The sequence below is a fragment of the Panulirus ornatus genome, chromosome 31, assembly GCF_036320965.1.
Source record: "Panulirus ornatus isolate Po-2019 chromosome 31, ASM3632096v1, whole genome shotgun sequence".
Classification (NCBI taxonomy): Eukaryota; Metazoa; Arthropoda; class Malacostraca; order Decapoda; family Palinuridae; genus Panulirus; species Panulirus ornatus.
The window spans coordinates 12457501-12465000 of NC_092254.1; the positions used below are offsets into that span (position 1 = coordinate 12457501).

Below are 7500 nucleotides of genomic sequence, written 5' to 3' on the forward strand. Positions count from 1 at the left end.
CATGGGGTCGTACCGTCGTGTTTCATGGGGTCATACCGTTGTGTTTCATGGGGTCGTACCGTCGTGTTTCATGGGGTCGTACCGTCGTGCTTCTGGGGGTCGTACCGTCATGCTTTAGGGGGTCGTACCGTCGTGCTTCAGGGGTTCGTATCGTCGTGCTTCAGGGGTTCGTATCGTCGTGTTCAGGGGGTCGTACCGTCGTGCTTCAGGGGGTCGTACCGTCGTGCTTCAGGGGGTTTGCGCGAGGCAAATGCGACCGTATCCAAAGAACTGTATCAAAGGTTTTAAAAGGACCTTTTTTACGCTATCATTCACAGGATCCAAATGATCGCATTGGCCTCTCTTAATTACCGAATTACTTTTATTTCCAAGGAACTTTACATGTGTGCAAATCATTCTAGCCACTATATATATATATATATATATATATATATATATATATATATATATATATATATATATATATATATATATATATATCATTTTATTTATTCATTATGCTTAATCGCTGTCTCCCGCGTCAGCGACATAGCGCAAGAAAACAGACGAGTAATGGCCCAACCCAACCACATACACATGTATACACATAAACGCCCATACACGCACATGCACATACATGTACATTTCAACGTATACATACATATACATCCACAGATATATATATATATATATATATATATATATATATATATATATATATATATATATATATATATATATATATATATACAGTAGGGTTGAGGGTCAAGTCAATTGGGAGGTAAGTTTGAATGGAGAAAAACTGGAGGAAGTAAGTGTTTTAGATATCTGGGAGTGGATCTGGCAGCGGATGGAACCATGGAAGCGGAAGTGAATCTATGCATAGGGTGGGGGAGGGGGCGAAAATCCTGGGAGCCTTGAAGAATGTGTGGAAGTCGAGAACATTATCTCGGAAAGCAAAAATGGGTATGTTTGAAGGAACAGTGGTTCCAGCAATGTTGTATGGTTGCGAGGCGTGGACTATGGATAGAGTTGTGCGCAGGAGGGTGGATGTGCTAGAAATGAGATGTTTGAGGACAATATATGGTGTGAGGTGGTTTGATTGAGTAAGTAATGTAAGGGTAAGAGAGATGTGTGGAAGTAAAAAGAGCGTGGTTGAGAGAGCAGAAGAGGGTGTTTTGAAATGGTTTGGGCACATGGAGAGAATGAGTGAGGAAAGATTGACCAAGAGGATATATGTGTCGGAGGTGGAGGGAACGAGGAGAAGTGGGAGACCACATTGGAGGTGGAAAGAGGAAGGAAAAAGATTTTGAGTGATCGGGGCCTGAACATGCAGGAGGGTGAAAGGCGGGAAAGGAATAGAGTGAATTGGATCGATGTGGTATACCGGGGTCGACGTGCTGTCAATGGATTGAATCAGGGCATGTGAAGCGTCTGGGGTAAACCATGGAAAGTTGTGTGGGGCCTGGATGTGGAAAGGGAGCTGTGGTTTCGGGCATTATTGCATGACAGCTAGAGACTGAGTGTGAACGAATGGGGCCTTTGTTGTCTTTTCCTAGCGCCGACACGCGGCGGCGTGTGACACAGACCCGTCTAAAACTCTCTTAAGACCGTCCGCGGGTCTTCTGTAGGGCCAGCTGTGGCTGGCTGCGACAGATAAGGGGGGGAAGGGGGTTGAGGGGGTGTGGCCTCCTCGCCTCTCAAACACCTGGGCGACGGGAACAATGGACCCCAATCTTCTCAACTTCCTCCTAACGGTAGGTTTATGCAGATTTTTTTTTTTTTTTTGTTTTCGGGTGTTTTGGGGGTGGGGGGGTGGGTGGGGGGGCTGCGGCCGGATGTAAGGCCTCGTATATCTATTTTATTTTTCAAGTTGATTAGGAGAGGAAAAGATAAGAGAAAAAAAAAAAAGGAAAAAGAAAGAAAGGTTCTATTTTCGTATATGGATTTAGTCCATAGGAAAAAATATATATTTGTGTCGTAGAATACCAAGTTGATTCGTTCATTCCCTACCGTCTGTCACACACACACACACACACGCCACACACACACACACACCAACACACAACACACACACATACTTCATTTATCGATCATCCTTAAGCGGAGGATGAACTCCTCGGTTCGATTTGGGCCGACTGCCCCGCGCCCGAGACTCGAACCCATAGGGGCCCGACCCCGGAAGAGGTCAGTAACACTAACAGCTTTACCGTGAAGTGTGTGTGTCACGGTGTGTGTGTGTGTGTGTGTGTGTGTGACGTAAGATCGTTCTTCTATATATTGTATACTGTATTTTGGTCTCTCTGTCCTCTGGTTGTATACCACTCAGGTTAATGAGATGGGCGAATGTTAACCCCCTACATCAACCTTCCATCTCGTTTACCCCTTCCATCAGCTTTCCCCCCATCTACTCCCTCTACATTAACTACGAAAGCTTTATACTAGTATAATATCAAAAGATGGAATTGCGTTGTAAAGACTCAAAACATTCATATTATACCATGGAACGAGTTTTATTGTGGATCTGGTTGTTTTATTAGCGTTTAACTCTGTTATCGAAAAAAAAAAAACCCTATAGGGTGTTTGATCCTTTCCAGCATCTATGTGCGTCACACGTAATATACCCAGGAGTCCTGCACGTCCCACGCGCGCACTAAATCCTTCCAACCCTCGGGGGGTACCGTGTGCGTCCGACGTGCGTCACTGAACGCTTCTAGTCCTTGGGGGGGAGGTGGTTCCAGTGGGTCAACAGGTGCGTACACGCGTTCGCTCAGGTAGGCCCTCCACCTCCTCCCAAGTTGTGAGTGGGCTTAAAGAAAATGATTCCTTCCCAGTGGGATGCTCCCATTCGTGAAGAGCTTCCATTAAGCCTCGCTCCCGATATTACAGATCAGGAGAAACAAATCGATCTCCTTTTCGGCTTGGGAGATGAGGGCTAGAGCTCCAGCTAACCTGGAGGTCGAGAGTAGAGTTCCTTCTGATCTGGAGAGGATGAGGGCCAGAGCCCCAGGTGGGCCTAGAGGACGAGACTGACGTTCCCTCTGGCCTGGAAGACGAGACCAGAGGGAACGCTGGCCTGGAAGACATCGATAGTGTTCCTTATGGCCTGGAAGACGAGACCAGAGGGAACTTTGGCCTGGAAGACGAGACCAGAGGGAACTTTGGCCTGGAAGACATAGATAGTGTTCCTTATGGCCTGGAAGACGAGACCAGAGGGAACTTTGGCCTGGAAGACGAAGCTAAAGATCCTTTTGGCCTGGAATGGCCTTGAAGGCGAAACAAGAGATGCCTGTGGCCTGGAAGACGAAACTTGAGATCCCTTTGGCCTGGAATGGCCTTGAAGGCGAAATAAAAGATCCCTCTGGCCTGGAAAACGAAACTAGAGATCCCTCTGGCCTGCAAGACATAACTAGAGTTCCTTATGGCCTGGAAGACGAAACTAGAAATCTTCTTTGCCTGGAATGGCCTTGAAGGCGAAACTAGAGATCCCTCCGGCCTGAAGACGAAACCAGACTTTATTTTGGCCTGAAAGGCGAAACTGAAGATCCGTCTGGCCTGGGAGGTGAAACTAGAGATCCTGCTGGCCTGGAAGACGAAACTAGGGTCCCTTATGCTCTGGAAGACAGAACAAAGAGTTTCTTTCAGCCCGGCAAAAGAGGCAGTAGTTCTCTCTGGCCTGGAAAACGAAAATTAAGTTCCTTTTAGCCTGGAAGACGAAAGTATAAGATCCTTCTGGCCTGGAAGAGGAAATTAGAGTTCCCCTCTGGCTCGGGAGATGAGTCAGTAGGAAGGAGGGAGTCATAGGATCTTATTGTGCAATCCACTTCAATAGACGTGTATATATATATATATATATATATATATATATATATATATATATATATATGTGTGTGTGGAAGTCGAGAACATTATCTCGGAAAGCAAAAATGGGTATGTTTGAAGGAATAGTGGTTCCAACAATGTTGTATGGTTGCGAGGCGTGGGCTATGGATAGAGTTGTGCGCAGGAGGATGGATGTGCTGGAAATGAGATGTTTGAGGACAATGTGTGGTGTGAGGTGGTTTGATCGAGTGAGTAACGTAAGGGTAAGAGAGATGTGTGGAAATAAAAAGAGCGTGGTTGAGAGAGCAGAAGAGGGTGTTTTGAAGTGGTTTGGGCACATGGAGAGGATGAGTGAGGAAAGATTGACCAAGAGGATATATGTGTCGGAGGTGGAGGGAGCAAGGAGAAGAGGGAGACCAAATTGGAGGTGGAAAGATGGAGTGAAAAAGATTTTGTGTGATCGGGGCCTGAACATGCAGGAGGGTGAAAGGAGGGCAAGGAATAGAGTGAATTGGAGCGATGTGGTATACCGGGGTTGACGTGCTGTCAGTGGATTGAATCAAGGCATGTGAAGCGTCTGGGGTAGACCATGGAAAGCTGTGTAGGTGTGTGTATTTGCGTGTGTGGACGTGTGTATATGCATGTGTGTGGGGGTGGGTTGGGCCATTTCTTTCGTCTGTTTCCTTGCGCTACCTCGCAAACGCGGGAGACAGCGACAAAGTATAAAAAAAAACAAAAAAAAAAACACACAATTGAGCGCATGATCATGTACATTTCTTTTTTGTCCACGGGGAGATGAAACCTGATAAGTTCCCAAGTGCGCACTCTCGTTGACCAAACACAAAGAACATCAAAGGTCGAAGTCTCAATACCCAAGAAGTGTCGCCGCCGTTTTAGAAGGAGTTCAGAGATTTTTAAAGCGATTAGATTCGAGATTGCATTTGAATGCTCTTAATAACCTAAGCTAAGAATGATCAGATTCTGTATCAGTACTTTTGGGATTTCCTGGCGTGCGAATCACGAGCTGGTGTGAATTCGAACTTCGGCAGGGGTTTGTTGGCCACGAGAGGTCGTCTCTGTCATGTTCTCTACATCTGGACGACTAGGAACCGTTTCTATTTCTATGGCATGATTACGAGACTCGAAAGGAGGTCGTCGTTTGGTCCTGTTTTTCAAATTGTAAGACTGGAAACCAAGTGCATTTTCATATGCTGCCACAAGAGACTTCAAGACGCGGGGCTGGAGAGGTCGTTTCTACAATGCTCTCCGTCAGTAGGGCCTGGTGTAATGTCCTCCCATGTACCTACACTACTGAGACCTAGTTTGGCCCATGATGATGCTCTCGTCGTCCACAATAACCCTCTGTTGTGTCTGTCTCTTCGTCCACGCCAACCCCCCCTCCTGTGTCACTAGTAGCTCAGGCTTAGGAAACACGTCAGTCTTGTCAGCAAATGTGTCGTCTGCATCCAGGTCAGATCGGCAGCAAGTGCGTCTATACGTCAGCAGCAAGTGGCGATCTGCGCCCGCATCATTGATGGATGCGTCTGCGTCATGGACGGATACGTCTGCGTCTGCATCATGGATGGATGCGTCTGTGTCTGCATCATGGATGGATGCGTCTGCCTTTGCATCATGGACGGATGCATCTGCGTCCGCATCATGGACGGATGCGTCCGCGTCTGCATCATGGACGGATGCATCTGCGTCCGCATCATGGACGGATGCGTCCGCGTCTGCATCATGGACGGATGCGTCTACGTCCGTATCATCAATAATCCCGTGTATCATCATTAAAAAAAAAAAAAAAAGAAATGAGAAGAAAAGAGCCTGCGTCTACCATCGCCATGAAGGCGCACATCTGTCTATCGCATCAGCAACGACAGGTGGCGTGTATAGTCCAACTTCCCAAGCCTTTACGACACCGTTTGGAGTGACGGCGGGACGCCCTACCCCCGAGGTCACTTCCTTTAAACATGGAAGCTAATTTCGCGGAGCTTGTTAGAATTTTGATCACGGGTCGTTATCACCGCAGAAATGAAGTTCGAAGGCAGAGCAACTGACCATTGACAGCTTCTGTTGTGCTTTCTATAACTAACTGGTCTCTGGGTCAAGGCCACTGAGCTTAAGGCGGAGCTACGTTTTGAGCACGGTGGCGTACGACCATTAAAGGTTCCACGATTGCCTTAGACCTTTCGTTGACCTGATCTGTTTTGTCTCCTTGATCCTCCCACAGAAAGAGACTCAAAAGGTATGACTCTTTCCCGCCAGTTCTCTCTCTCTCTCTCTCTCTCTCTCTCTCTCTCTCTCTCTCTCTCTCTCTCTCTCTCTCTCTCTCTCTCTCTCTCCAATACAAGCTTTCATTTGTTGCCAGACAGAGCCAGTGGGGAGAACGCCCCCCTCCCCCATTGTTCCCACTGTTCTCTTGATAACAGTCATAACAGCACGTGTACGTAGGGTGTGGGACATCGTTCTTTTGTTCTTTTTCCATTTGACCCTTTCATCAGGTCATACACACACACACACACACACACACACACACACACACACACATTCACACACACACACACACACACACACACACACACATTCACACACACACACATTCACACACACACACACACACACACACACACACACACACACACACACAGCGCTAACAAACAAAAATTGCAGTAATTTTTTTTCAGTGATTATGGTAGTTATATATATATATATATATATATATATATATATATATATATATATATATATATATATATATATATATATATAGAAAGAATACTTCCCACGTATTCCCTGCGTGTCGTAGAAGGCGACTAAAAGGGGAGGGAGCGGGGGGCTGGAAATCCTCCCCTCTCGTTTTTTTTCAATTTTCCAAAAGAAGGAACAGAGAAGGGGGCCAGGTGAGGATATTCCCTCGAAGGCCCAGTCCTCTGTTCTTAACGCTACCTCGCTATCGCGGGAAATGGCGAATAGTACGAAAGAAAAAGAAAAAAAATATATATTAGGGTTGAAAAAGAAGCATTCGTTATCGTGTACACATCACGTGAAAGTCCAACTCAGTCTCACAAAACTGGTCATATTTCTAGACGCATTTCTCACCCCAGAGGCACCGGATCTAATGCCATCCTGAGGGCACTCGTAGGTGCACCGCCGGAGGGCACCCCGCCGCCTCCGTAGCCACCACAGCTGAAGGGGCGTCACACACACCGGACGCGACGCATGCGCCCCACGACGTCTGCTGGATGGGGGGGGGGGGGGGGGAAAGCTATTCGCCCCGTGGGGAGCCATACGCACCCCTAGCGTCATCATGCATAGTGGACACCAACGCCACCCCTCACCCTTCCCTCCCTATGCACGTTCTAGCGTGGGGGGAGAAAAAAGAGATAGCTAGACACTGTATACCAGTGCCGCTCTGCTCACCCTTCCCTCCCTATGCACGTTCTAGCGTGGGGGAAGAAAAAAGAGATAGCTAGACACTGTATACCAGTGCCGCTCTGCTCACCCTTCCCTCCCTATGCACGTTCTAGCGTGGGGGAAGAAAAAAGAGATAGCTAGACACTGTATACCAGTGCCGCTCTGCTCACCCTTCCCTCCCTATGCACGTTCTAGCGTGGGGGAAGAAAAAAGAGATAGCTAGACATTGTATACCAGTGCCGCTCTGTGTGGCTGGGTGTAGCGCCGTGAGGGGGACGTCCG

General features: G+C 47.5%; 1 protein-coding gene and 1 long non-coding RNA gene across 3 annotated transcripts in view; one reads left to right on the forward strand and one right to left on the reverse strand.

The window, feature by feature from the left end:
- The window catches only part of LOC139758825 (uncharacterized), a 178914-nt gene that overhangs the window by 99288 nt on the left and 72126 nt on the right, over nucleotides 1-7500 (forward strand). The gene's annotated exons all lie outside the window — the stretch shown is intronic.
- The window catches only part of LOC139758824 (trissin receptor-like), a 149329-nt gene that overhangs the window by 96538 nt on the left and 45291 nt on the right, over nucleotides 1-7500 (reverse strand). The window lies entirely within an intron of this gene.